The sequence below is a fragment of the Agelaius tricolor genome, unplaced genomic scaffold (genome assembly GCF_023055355.1).
Source record: "Agelaius tricolor isolate 1412-34295 unplaced genomic scaffold, bAgeTri1.0.p SCAF_10, whole genome shotgun sequence".
Classification (NCBI taxonomy): Eukaryota; Metazoa; Chordata; class Aves; order Passeriformes; family Icteridae; genus Agelaius; species Agelaius tricolor.
The window spans coordinates 24,381,247-24,395,645 of record NW_027269270.1 but is presented as its reverse complement, the minus strand read 5'-3'; the positions used below and the strand labels follow the sequence as shown (position 1 = coordinate 24,395,645).

Below are 14,399 nucleotides of genomic sequence, written 5' to 3'. Positions count from 1 at the left end.
AGTGCTGTGTACCCAGAACACCACTTTTGTCTGAAGGAGATGGAGGAAAGCCATACAGACGACTGAAAAATGGACTGCTCTCATGGCAGAGACTGTATGGATGGGATGCCAAAGCTGTATTCAACAGGAAACCTAAAATGCCCCAGGATTCATGCTAAATGCTTCAGTCTAAACAGCTCTCACCAGCCCCTCAGCTTCACCTCTGTTTATTTCTGATTTAAAGTCCCTTACAACAGGAAGGGCGAGAGGTCGCAACAGTTGTGCGGTACCCTGAGGATCAAACCCCGCGAGGTCCCTCAAAACAAGGTAACTTCCCGAGGTCAAACCTGGGCCACGACTATCAAATTCACATGGCATTTGATCATTCACACAGATTTCCCTCCCTGCCGTGTTTTCAGCTCGGAGAGCAGAGGATGTGCTGCAGGAGCGGCACAGAGCTGCCTCGCAGCCGCCTCTCCCCGCAGCCGCTCCAGGGATCACCGGTAATGAGGCGATGGGGAATCACTCGCTCTTCCCAGCTCTCCCAGCACTGCAACAAGTTGATAATTACCCAGTAAAGTGACCTGATGATCTAATATAAGACTATCAACTTGGAGAGCCGGCCTCTGTGTCCCTCTACAAAGAGATCGAGATGGGGACTCCAGGGACATCACTGCTATCTCCCAGCCCCCGCTCCATCGGAATGCACAAGTAATATTTTTTTCCCCTGTATCTTTTCAGCTCTAAAATAAGGTTAATTTTTTTTTTCATGCTCACAAAGAGGAATATATAGAAAATCAGAGCTACCATGGCTAATTCAGCAGTTAATGCTCTTACTTATAAGATGTTATAGAGATTGTGAATCTGAACAAAAATTGTTACAGCTTTTCTGCAGAAATTTAATGGATATGTGTTTCATGTAGTTCGTATTTTCTCTTTTCCCCTCAAACATGTCTTTGAGCAAAAAAGGAAGCATAAAAGTAATAATAATAAAAGGTTTATAACAATAAAATATTGATTTTAAAAGATACTTTTATCAACAAGGGTAAGTTCCCATTAGATGGGTTTATGGAAGGAATTAGTAAATTCAGCATTGCAACGAGACTGTACGGCAAAACCAGATGCTTTTTAAAAAGATGGGCTTTAAGTGCACAGCAAGGTTTGGAGTTTTAATAGTAGGAAATAGCCATTTCTCCCACAGTAGAAATTAAAGAGGGGAATCCAATGACTGGTGCTGCAGATGTCAGATCAGATAACTGTGGTAATTCCATTGGGCCTTAACAGATAAAAAACTCTGACTATGACATCTCTTATTTGTGAATTTGTGGTTTGGGCAGCACTTTGAGAAGGATTTAGGTAGACACTATGAAAATCCCACTCCACGTCCACTGGCAATGGTAGTTGTCATGCCTTCAGTCTAATCGTGTACTACTGAAATCAAAGAAAACTCTGCAACCAACAGGAAGAGCAACAAGAACAGGTCTCCAACACAACTCCTATGATTTTCATCTACACAGTATCATAATATAAGGCAGGTACAATTTCTTTGTATGATTATTTTTTCCATGCCTTAGACTTAATGCTACTTCCAGCATGTGAGTAATTTAAAATACTTGTTCCAGGTAAGAAAAATAATTTTTTGTTACAAAAGTAGAAAACAACAGTGGCAAACATCTTTCATTTTTCCTTTTGAAGGATGATTCCATATTCAAACATACCTGACTTCAATCCTATACCTAAAATATCTAAATCCAAGAACAAATCAAACAACCTATTTGATTTCAACTGATATGTGTTATTTTTTAATAATGAAATCAAAACTGTTTTGGTTTAGAGCTTGAAACCTTTTTTCATCTAAGTTCCACCATAAGTTAACAATTTTAAGGTCACAGGTTGTTGGCAGCCTCAGTGGGGACAGAGGCAACTTTTGGAGAGAGCAAAGTTGGGAGCCTGAGCACAGGGATTGGTTCTCAGATTAAAAACTCTCCTGACCACATATGGTTTCTCATTGCATTTGTGCTGCATTTATCACAACAAGGGTCTGGTATTGGCTGACATTTGTGCTCACAACTGCAACACAACAACAATAACAATATTTGCTTTTAAAATTGAAGAAAACCGCAAATTTTTATAAGTAAGGTTGCCCTCCATTATACAACACACAAAGAAGCAAGACATCAAAGATAGAAATTAGGGTTGATATGGGACCTTCAAACCCAAATCAAATTAGTGTCTTAGGGAGAGATCTTTGATTTAAGCTTAATAGTGGTGATTTTTTCTCGGATTGTTTTATACTTAATCAGCCACACAACCCACTGTGCAGACATATGTTCCAAAAGCACATCAAAGCAAGTAAACATTCTGTTTCAGATCCTAATATCCTTTTTTTAATCTAATTATCTTACTTACATGATCTTTTAATTTAAGTTCTGAAAGCCCACCTTTTCACACAAGTTTTCCTTTAGGAATGGAGGTAGAAGGATGACCAGCTCAGTTCCTGTGAGATACTTACCAAAAAAACTGCACAACGAATAAATCAAAGCACAGCAGATGAGGCTCTAAGATAGTTTCTTGAGAGATTAATGATGAAAGCCTTCAGAGAAGAAGCGTATTTTAAGAAGGGAAACTTCAAGGAAGGTAGCTGAGGGGGAGAGAAGGAAGAAAAGTGAGAGAAAAGGCATGAAGCAAAGCATGGATAGAAGTGTAGGAGCCAGTGAAAGGAAGCAAACCTAAGGAGCTGTGGAAACCTGGAGGCATGTGAGCTTCAGGTTGAAACCACCATGCATGAGAACTTGATTCCAGTAGCCACAAATTTTGAGAGTTAGGGTGTCAAAACGCTGCAGGGTCAGGGCTGGGAGGGGATGAAGACTGAGCAGTAGCATGGCTGATTGAAGGAGCAAGCCAGGTGGGAATTGGTGGGGAAAAAGATGGGAGAAGTGTAGAGGCAGACCAGATCCTGATGGCAGAGCTGAGGGAGATCTGAGAGGAACCAACACTGGTGTGGGGATGTGGGAAATAGGTGTCAGAGATGTGTCAGATGTGACACAGCCATTTCTCTGCATCTCATTGCTTTCCCTTGGGACACATGTTGAGGATATTAGCACTTTCAAGTGAATACTTTGCTTGTAGCTGTGAAGAAACTGGGCTTGGGAAAACAAATGGAAGTGCGTGTTTGTGGGGAAGAAATCTGAGTTTTTGAATCCCTGCCCAGTGTCTTCCTCCTATGCTACTTTTGGGTGGAGGCTTCTCTCCCTTAAAAGGTTATAACATTCAAGTGCTACGGAAGGGTTTAGCATTTAAAAGACAATTCCTATACTACTTTGGAAAACTCTGTTTCCATGTTATGCCAGCACTAACCCATTGAGGAGAGAGAAAGACAGTGGCAGCAACACTACAGCAACAGGGCTCATGGAAGAGTCAGACAACCCACAAAAAATGCTTATTCATTCATTACACTTTAAATCTGCCTTGGCTCCATACCTGTCATATCCCAGAAAAGCAAAAAAAGACCATTCCTCTTCATCATGACTGTAATACAATCAACTGGCTGCAGCATTACTCTAACCAACGTTAACTAACAGAGTCTGTGTCTGACATCTATAATTTCATGTTAACAAATTAGGTAAGACTCCTGCATTTCCTGGTACCTTGAATGCCCAAGAAGCTCATAACTTTTCTTTATATGCAAAATGTCAGGGAAAGGGCAAACAATGTTATGCCAGAAGACCATAGCCAAATCACTTGGTTGGAATGTGCTGTAAATCACGGGGTGAATGGAAAATGAATCTTTGTTCCAGGACAACGACTTCCAGCATTAATGTTTCTGCTAATATGCTCCTTTTCTGTTGGGAATGTCCTATTCCCATAATCCAAGGTCCTATAACTTAAAACCTATAGCTAAACAAGACACTAAGGAAGGAAAACGTACATCCAATTAATTACAAAACTCTGAAATATCCTGCTTCTCTTTACTAAAGTACAGGAGAAAACCATTGGTGTTCAAGCCTTAGAGAAATGACACACTTGACCTAAGCAGCAGTAAGCTGCTGTAACTAACTGGAAGTAACCAAACCTCATAGTTTACAAAGGGGAATATAACAAAATGGGAACAGGTACAGCACAGATCTCTACAGAGCCTTTCCAGACACAGCAGACAGAGGAGCTCTGTCAGTACATAAAGGTGATTGTGATAACTGTGCAGAAATACATCTCTCACACACACAGACACATGCCAGGCATTCTGCTGGTGTGCTGTGTGTCTACCTGCCTCTGGTGCATCACAGCACAAAGGAGTAAAGAGACATGCCTTCCCATAATAACAAAGCTTTTGGTTGGGGCTCCCTGGGTTTTCTGCAGGAATTAATTTTACTGGCATTTGACACATTTTAAACAGCAACAGTACTCACAGTAACCTCTAAAGGGAAATATTCCTGAACAATATATAATAAATACATTGATTTCTAATAATAACCATCTGCCCTAAATCTTTTTGCTGACAGGTTTAGTTGGACCAAAGGCCCTTTTCACATCTACTTCATGACAGTTCCCATCACTACATAAAGACTTTGAAGTGCCCTAACGTGCAGTAAAATGCGAGATAACCTACCAAACTGTCAATATTTCTTCACTTCTAAAAGGAAATGCTAATGGCACTCAAAGAGCTCAAGATGTAATGTAAGATCTGATCCAGCAGACTGGCTGATCTAACCAGCCTTTGCTTTGCAACGAGGATGCTGAAAAGCAAGCAATTACATGGTGAAGAGCAGAACTAGGTAAAAGTTTTTCACTGATATGACTGTAGGGAATAAACCCTTTTTATTCCAAACAAGCTTTTCTCTTGAAGTATATCTGGAGTTTTCTGCACAAAATAAGAGAATTAACAATAAATCAGCACTTCAATATTTATTTCTTCTTTTTAGCTTATCACTTTTTTTTCCATTTCTATTTGCTTTTTTAACATTAGAAAGAAAATGAACATGAATGAGACATAAATGGTTTTTTAAAATCTGGACAGCATTCCACTAGGGTTTAATTTTTCATAAGGAAAAGCTGAGCACAAAAAATTCCAAGAAAGCAGAGTCTCTCCAATTGCAACAAAACTAATTTGTTGCAACAAACAACTGGCATTTCTCTACCAGCTCTAGCCTGCAATGTAAGACTGAGAAAGGCTCTATGGTGGGAGAAAGTAAAAGCAATAAACAGAAGCCCAGTCCTGTGGTAAAACCCCAGCTCTGCTCACTGCACTGTACAACTTGAACATACTTCAAAGGAGCCAGGATGCTTCCCCTGCCCCCCAACTCATCATCTCACGGCAAAAAAAACCATGAGGTGTTTCCTATCTCATCTGCCATGTAACCACCCAAAGAACCTTCCTTGCAAAACTCCTTTGCTCCCAGATCCATTGGTGTCATTGACTACAGCTGCCCTCTTATTCTTTTGGTTTTTCAGCGGCATAGGAAAATATAACACATTTATCAGGGAAGGAATAGGGATCTGATGGTCCCCAGCTGTTTACTGCTGAAAGTTTACATTAGTGCTTTTCAACCTGTGGTTTGCAAAACCCTTGGGAAACACTAAAAACTCCTTTAGGGGCTGTGAAAGACAGCAAAAAATCTCTGCAAATCTCTTGTTATTCAGGCCAAATTCATGATACTATGCTTAACAACTCTGCTAGAAATTTTTTAGGAAGGCCACAAACTGTAATAGCTTGAAAACCCCTCACTGACCCTATGCTTCCCAAAATCAGTAAAAATTACATACAAAACATTCTTAGAGTAATCCTTGATGACTGCACCAATCCATCCTACACCCACCAACATCAGCTGGTGCAGGAGCAGGCACATGTGATTTAGGGAGCTTTGCTGTGCTGGTGCAGAGGTAACCCCATCTCCTGTGTCTGCTGTGTACCTACAGCAATACCTCCTTCCCAACACCACGCAAAGGGAGACCTGTGGGCCTCATCTTTGATTCTCTTATCTCATGCAGCTATTCCTTATGCAGACACATTTCTGTATACAAATCCCATTATACTTGACCCTCAGTTCACCCTGTTTCCATTACAACGCTGTAGACTCAACCAGACTTGCTCCAGTGCCAACTCTGTGCTGTCATTCCTTGCGCAGAGTGGTAATAAAGAAATCACTGTTTTAAGCTGACAAAGAACAGATTTCTTACTAAGTAAACACTGATGTTTTGGTAGGGAAATTAAGTTATAAAATTGTGTCTACAAAGGAAGACCATACAGATGGAGTTTGTTAAGAGACAGCAATACAGTCAACAGTGGTTAATTCGATTGCCTGCTACTTATCAGATTTTTTTAAAAAAGGCTTATCCAGCTTTTGTAAATGCAAATGCAGAAGAGCATTTCAAAGAGCCGTTGTCATTGCAGCTGGAGAGTGATGTACACATGCACATGGTCTATCCAGGCCAAAGAACCCAGCCCTGCATATCTGCCGTGGCTGTGTTGGTGCCCAGCGGGTCTGGTGCTCACCAGCCTGCCAGGAGAGGGGGCCTGGGCACAGACAGACAGCTCCTCACCATGCCACCACCCACCAGTGGCTTCTGTCCTTGGGGCTGTGCCATGGCCTCACTTCTCCTGGCCACTGCTCTCACCTGCCTCTCTGCCTGCACGGGGCCTCCCATCAATATTACACACCCCAGACCTTCCTTCACCTCAGGTTAAAACTGGGCACTGAGCTCAGCTGGGTAGAAGCAGCAAGTTCAGTACCTCCAGTCCTCAGTTGACCCTTAAGTTATGCCAACCTGACCTCAAATGTAACATCTAATTCCCAAAAGCACCAGGTTGATGCCAAGTAACTGAAACTGTTTCTCTCCTAAATGCTCCAATGGCAGAGGCACAGCCACTCTTTATGCTCCCCCTTCCAGGGAACTGCAGCTGGGTTTGGGGTGCTGCCTGAAATACAGGAGGGTTTTTGCAGCATCAGCGCTGGCAAAGGCCCCCAGACATCCTCCTCACACTAACAGTTCTGGGGCCTCCTGTACTGCTGATCCAGGGACAGAAACAGAAGGATCTTCATCACTCCACAACCTCAAAAATCACCCTTCCTGCATCTCACCAAAAACCAGTGCACGTGGCATTAAAGTGGTGAGAGGGATGAGACCCCCAGCCCTGTTTGTGCACACTCAAACGCTGCAGAGCTGAGGAAGAGATGGCTGCATGGGCAAGTGCAGGCACTCAACTCACAGGTTACTGCTTTCCACAACAGCAGCCCAGCTCTGTCTGAGAGCGTCACCTAGCTACTCTGAACACAACCTCACTGCCATGGGGACAGTTTAAAATGACCAGGGAATTATGGAGGGGTTCTTTGGAACTTTTTATCAAGAAAGATAGAAAACATGATTTATTTTTTGCATAGGCTAAAGTTCACTGTGGGATTCAGCGTGTAGCATGACGTAAAGTCTCAGGCAAGCCAAAAGGTGTTAACATTGTGTGCCCTTTAAATGAAGCAATTAGTCAGTAAAACGAGATGTGCTTAGGTTGGAACTATGTAAATACACTCATTTTATTAATATAAGGCAAAAATCTAAAAAATATATATTGCTGGGCAATTAAGTCACCAAGTATTGGTTCTATTTAAAATTCAAGAGAAGGGATATTAAACATACTCCAATTTTAATGAAAACATTTGCATCAGTTTTAATAATTCAGCACAAAATGTTATTTAAACATTTCTCTCTGGTTTTGGAAAAGGCAAACACAGGGCCATTGTACTGTGGTCTGGAAATGAGAAATCAGAACTGCTCAGGTGCAGTGGATTTCTTTACCCACTTTAGACAACTCAGTGGCAGACAAACCAAGCCTGGCAATCAAAGCTATGCTGAAATCCCAGTTGTGAGGTTTTCCATGTGGTAGAAGCTTTTGAAAGTCCCATCAGTCATCTTTTTGCACCATCAAGTATCACTTGCAGCCCAAGTTGGTTTCAGTGGGGTATAAGCTCTTACATACCTTCATTGTAGGAAAAGGCTGTAGACAGGATTTTGATAAGAAATTCTCCTATCTTGCAGTTTAGTTTTAAAATAGAACTTTGCATGTTTTGGGGTTTTTTATTTAGTTGAATCAGCTGACTGATTTGTTTAAATAAGCAAAGGATGTAACAGGTGAAACTAATGTTGATTTAAAAAATATTTTATTGTTTAAATAATCTAAAGTATTAGTAGAAACCAAGGAAATTCAAGTATCTGGATCTGAACTGCCAATATTCACAATTCTATTTGTGCATGTCACATCACAGTACAGGAAAGCTGCTCATAATCTAATGGCAATGTAATTACTCTTACCCAGCATGCAGTACATGTTTAGCATTCATGAAAATCATAAGGATTAATACAACCATTCATGCCTACTACAAAAGCCAATGGAATAAAAGGTACAAGAATGCACAGACCATGTTCTAAGGTCAGTCATAGAGTATCTGAGGGACAGAGCAAGGGCAGGAAGTTACAAGGACCTATTGGTAGGAGATAAACCTTTAATTACAAAATTCCCACATGAAAGGTCTCACATTCTCCTGTTCAGTGAAGGAGGCCAAAAGTTTGACAAGTCAAAAATTAATAACAAATGCAGCTTGTGGTATTGTAGACATGGATTTTTACAGGCATATTTGTCAAGCTCTTGTAACACCTCCCAAGAAGTCAGATTGCTGGGCTGTATGTCCACCTTCTACCTTCAACCTTCAAGAACAGCTTCTAAAAGTCTACAATTTCATTTTAATCAAAGTTTTCCTCCTGGACACCACTGGCTCTTTCAACTGAATCTCAAATGTGACTGGGGAGTGCAGACCATGGTGTACTGTAGGCCAGGAGATTACTTTCAGCCCAGCTTTCACCCAGTGAGGATGGTAACAGGAGGAGGAGACTAGACTGAGACCTTACACTGCTAAGCAAGGAAGACACCACACACACCCTATGTGCACACACAAATCCTTACTGCACTAGAAGTTCATAGATTGCAGCAAATTTGCTGGTGAATATGTGAACCACAAAATTGCCCTGCCTGGGAGAAAAGCACCAATGAACACACAGCTGGAAGGGCTGGGTTTATGGAACACAAAGTAATGAAGTCAATCACAGAAACCAGATCCTGGAAAAAGTCCAGTTTGGCAACATAGTCAAAAACCAAGCGAAGGGATAGGAAACCACTGCTTCCACTGCAAGACTTTGGCAGGGAGCACAATTTGCTGCTCTTCAGCACAAGGCACCTTATGGAATCTTCTGTCCCTCAATTTGTGCCATTTACTCACTGAGTCACCCTGGGAAGGGTCACTCACCGAATATGCTGCACCAGAGTGACATACCTGAAGCAATGTGACACGTGCACAGAAATCAAACCCAAGTCTCTGCTCACCATCCGTCCTTATCAGAAACTGTCACATAATTCACCAGAAATGCAAACCCTGCTCTGCAGGGATCAAGCAAGGAAGAAACCAGGTTGACAGAATCCTAAGCTCCAGCAGTACATCAGGACTTGAAGGGAAAGAAGTTACAGCTCACAGAGCTCCTACCTTCTTCACATTTGGCACAAGTCATCTCTTAAACTAACAAACAAACAAACAAACAACTCTTTGAAGAGATTCTTATTCTTGTGGTAACACTCATCCAGGACTGACAGGATTCAAACCAGACGCGGCTGAGGGAAGTCTGGAGTCATACCAGGTTTAGATCTCGCATGCCAAGAGAGGTCAAGACCTAGCCAAGCCTTGAGCAGACAGTCCCCAGGACGTGGAGGAAGTGGTGTTGGTGGGAGAATGCCTTTCCCTCGATTCACTAGGCAAGGCCATGTGATGCTGCTCTGGTGAGGAATATGAAGTGGTTTTCATTGCTAGCCACTAAAGCCTGCAAGTCCAGTATTTGTCCTCTGTAAAGATCCTCTGGAACCCTTAAAAGACACGACTTCTAAAATATCTAAGCTGGCTCAATTCCATTTTAGCCTCTTACATCTCATGTCCTGGGCAAGGATTTGAGTTTCTCTGACCTAGCCTGAAAAGTGGTTGGGTTATGTGTTTGTGTACAATTTCTTTTCCAAAGATGGCTAGAAATCTATTTGACTTTGGAAGTCTACTATTTTGTCAAGTGAATAAAGTGGTTTGGGGTCTGCTGACACTGGTTTCATATGACTATTTTTCTGTTTAGAGACTTCTATTGGAAACAATATACAAACAGGTTGTAACTATTGAAGATTCAAAATATACTGGATAAAACTTTGCAGATACTTCACTGTCCATCACTTCCTAACAATACTTCTTACAGAGAATCAGTTGGGCTGGAGGACTAGGAAAAAAAGAGAAAAATAGAAATCACTTCTATATGATTTCACTCCTGGGAACCAACTGCAAAATCCTTCTAGCTGGTCTATAGAAAATAGAATTATTCACCTTGACCTGATCCCTATAATATACCAACTCTCATGCTGTACCTTGATCCCCAGAAGATGTCACCACAAAATGTGTGCCTTGTAATCAGGGTAAAAGAGCAGCAAAGGCCTCATTTCAGAGGCCAGAGGAACTGAGAATGTCATTGGCTCCTTGAGCACCAACACAGTCTGACCCGAGTAGTTATCAGTTACACAAAGCAGCACCTCAAACACTGGTAATTCCTTGAAAATTTGGTCATCATAGGAAGCTGACACTGGGATATTTTGTCTGCACAGTAACATGGCTGGACTCCTCAAAACTGGTCTGTTTGACACCACTTTTGGGACCTCTGTGATGATGCTGGGGTCACAGCAACGCTGTGTGGAAGTAACCACCACAGCTCTAGAGTCCCTCTTCATTAAATGTGGACTTATACTTTGCAAAACTCATCTAAAGAATCATAACTGAAGTCCTTAATGAGAATACCAGCAAATAATCCACTGCTGTAAGAGGTCTGAAGTCAACAGCCAAGCTCATATTGACACAAGAAAAATTATTAATGTGAATTAATTTTAGAGCACAAATACACAAACAGAATTCAGTAAACATTTCTATTCTGTGGTATCTTCAGAAGAGCACTCTCCTCAGGACAGCATGTGAATATTCATTAAAGTTTCTCTGAAGTCATCAGACCTAAACAGGCATTTCTAATTAAGCATACACTCACACATTCTCCTGAATAGGAAGAGGCTTAAAAACAGTTCTTTAGCCCAGAGCACTTTCTGTGTGACCCTCTGCATTACCAACTCATCTTTTAGATGATACTCTTCAAGAAGATACTTTTCAAGTATCTTCTACAAATCTTCTCCTTCTTGCTAGTCCTCATTAGATTGATCTTCCTTTAATTTACTGATTTGATGACTGAACGCATTAATTCCTTCACCTCCCTATCATTCTACACTCTGCTTTCTGTCATCTACAATGCAGTTTTCTCTTGTAAAATATCCTACTTCACTTGAGTGAGAATGAAAGACAGCCTATGAAATCAAGTGTTTTATCTCACAGTGAAGACAAATAGCCTTCAAGCATGTGCATGTAAGAACATCACCCTAATGCAGCTGTAAGCTTGAAACTTTCCTATTTTTAATGTATTAACCACACTCTGGTCAACTTCCTCTACCAGTGGTACTTTGGGATGTGTGGTTGCTCTGTGGGATCTTAAGAGGCTTTCAGATGAAGCATTCAATCAGCAGGTACCATGTCCAGCAGCTGGTTTGCAAATCAGAAGCCATGGAAGTAGCTCCATAACCAAGCTAGGAAACTCTCTTTTGAAGGGGCAAGAGAAGGAATAAGACAAATTCTTCTCCAGGATGCATTCACAGGATCAAAAGAAAAATATCTCAAAGTCCCTTACTGGATTTAAGAACGCATGTTTATTTCCCTGAGAAACTAAAACTCAAAAAGCTGAATGTGACTGCATTTTATACAGCCCCAACACATTTTTTCAGTCTTGCCTGGCTGTACCCAGGTGCTGTTATATAAATGACTTTGGCTCACGTGTGTAGAGTAGGGAGAGGTGTAAGAGAGAGATAAGATGAGCTGTGCAGGAAGAAATACCCTGCTGTCAGGAGGCTCCACCTGTGCAAAAGAAACACTGGCACACCACTGCAGCCAGAGAAAGGGCAGGAGGGAGGGGTGGAGCCTAATTCTCACATTTAATCTAACAGCATGAGCTCAGCAGCAAGGAAACCACGATACAGGTCCTTCTACTGCCCAGGGGGTGAAAAAGGACAGCTCCTACCATGCTCTAAGGCGCTGCCCCCTCCGACAAGTATCTGCTATAAAAAATCATCAAAAGGCTCACATTCTCCTGGTTCACTATCAGCTACCACCATCGATTATATCAAAACCCAGCCCCACATAAGCCAATGAAGTGAGAGCAGGGAATGCAGTAAACTTGCTCTTGAAGTGGAGCCTGGCCAACTGATATCATCTAAACCTTGAATGTTTTTTTTCCACAGCACATCCTCCCATGAGATTTGCCATGTGCATGCTTCTACAACAGAGAGGAGACAGGGCAGAAAACATCTCCATTGATCCTGAGGGAGCTGCATGGCCTGGGCATGCACACTGGGCTCCAAGTATGCACAAGCCGCCTCATTAACATGTCTGTGTTTCTTAACTCCACTCCAGACACTTTATGAATTTTTGGGTACTTAACTCCTTTACTACAGATGGCTTTAGTGTCCTGATTTTCAACAGAGGTTGGAGTAGTTTGACCTTAAATAGGATCCAGCTTGTTTGAAAAACCCATTGAGCCTTTGCATTACCAGCACTTGACAAGCCAGACCTAAGAGTCAACACTATTTTGAAACCCACAACACCCACTTTCAAATGCTATTAGCCAGACCCAGTACACTGGGATTTATGATCTGAAATAACACAAGCACTTTTAAAAGTTTGACCCTTGAGAAATGCTCTAAATTTTAGCTGTTAGCTGTCTATTTAATATCAATGGTGAAACATAAAAGAGCAGGAATCAAGAGTCTCCAAGGCAGAAAATTGTGTAAAATCACAAATTCTCAAAATGGTCTGGCACACAGAAGAAAAACATACTTATGTGGTTTAGTGTCAGAGCCAGGGCTCTAGAAAGCCCGCTAAAACACACGCACTCCCACGGGAGGGATGTGCAGGTCTGAGATTTGCCAGGGTAACAGCACCCAGTTCTGCAGTCTCTTTGATTTGTGCAGATGTGTCTGCAAGGTGTCAGCTGCACGCAGGGTATCCAGATCCACACTTCTGCCAAATAGGGTCCTTTTCACTATGCTATTTTTCTTTTAAGTTTCCCCCCAGCCATCTGGGTGGTCCAAGAATCAGACCCAAAATACCTAGGATCCCTCGAACCACATGTTCTAATCCCAGCAGAATTGACTCAGTCCTTCATCCATCCAGGGTAAATTGACTTCCCTGCTCTATTGCTGCGTGGGGGGAACTTTTGGATGAGATTTGAAAATTTCCGCTCTGTATGGACATTAAAAATCCTACATTTTTCTTCCAGCCAACATCACAAGCCAGCATTCCTGCCATTAGTTTTTATCTCTCAGCACCCTGTGTAATTTGCTCCCCATGGCCACTGGTAGCTGGGAATCCAGATTAACCAGCACCTGAAAAGTGATGTGCCGCAGGCTTCATTCCACAAGCCAATGGGATGGATGCATTTTGTCCATTTATCTTCACACACACTGGAAGGATTTCAGAGAAACACAGTGAAAATGAGGAGGCTGAGTGGATTGATATTTGACTATATGCTGCAGGCTGCAGCCTGGCCAGTTCATTAGAGAAGGGAGGATATGACAACATGCAGCAAATATCTGGAGGGACGTGTTGCACAAGGAGGTGTGCTAGCAGCAGGAGGGTGAAATTCAGGGAGAGAAAAAAAGGACGGTGGACCAGAAAGGTGAACTGCATGGAGAGCTTTAAATACTGAGAAAGGATTTGCTACAGGATAGAGTAAAAGTTCAACCCAGAGATACAAGACCAGGAGATACAAGGGGGAGCCCACAGACCCTTGTGCAGTACAAGAGAAAGTGCTACAAAGGAGGAGAACACTGCAACAAGTCTTAGCATCTCTTGTCTTTATGACTGCAAGAAGCTGGTGAGAGGCGAAATACCATCTAGAGAGGTGATTTATTTAGGATTAAGAAAAAGAAGAGGCCAGGAAGGGCAGTGCTCCCCATTTAGCTGAGAGAAAACTTGAGAAACAAATTCAGAACACTGGAGTTTAAAAGGGCAGGAAGTTGGCACCGAACATTTATCCATTTCCACAGATGCTGAAAGCAGTGGAGAATGGGCAATCCCATTGAGATAGCTTCTGAAAGACACACACCCTCTGTTTAGAAACTCTTTAGAAAGCAGCAGGAAAAGAAAGTTCAAATAATTTTTTCCTAAAGCACAAGCTTAACAGCGGATAAGGTGGAAGCATGAAGTCACTTTTAATCTACTATAAAGTGAGGTAAGCAAAGGGATTATCACTTAAGACTCGCTGACATG

General features: G+C 41.9%; 1 protein-coding gene across 5 annotated transcripts in view; it reads right to left on the bottom strand.

The window, feature by feature from the left end:
* Positions 1 to 14,399, bottom strand: part of GLI2 (GLI family zinc finger 2) — a 191,859-nt gene that overhangs the window by 44,512 nt on the left and 132,948 nt on the right. The window contains exon 1 of one of the 5 annotated variants that reach the window (XM_071435249.1): positions 2,492 to 2,600. The exons of the other annotated variants lie outside the window; for them this stretch is intronic. The gene's annotated coding sequence lies outside the window, so the exon portion shown is untranslated. Of the gene's footprint in view, positions 1 to 2,491; positions 2,601 to 14,399 lie in introns of those variants that run through there. 5 annotated transcript variants of the gene reach the window in all.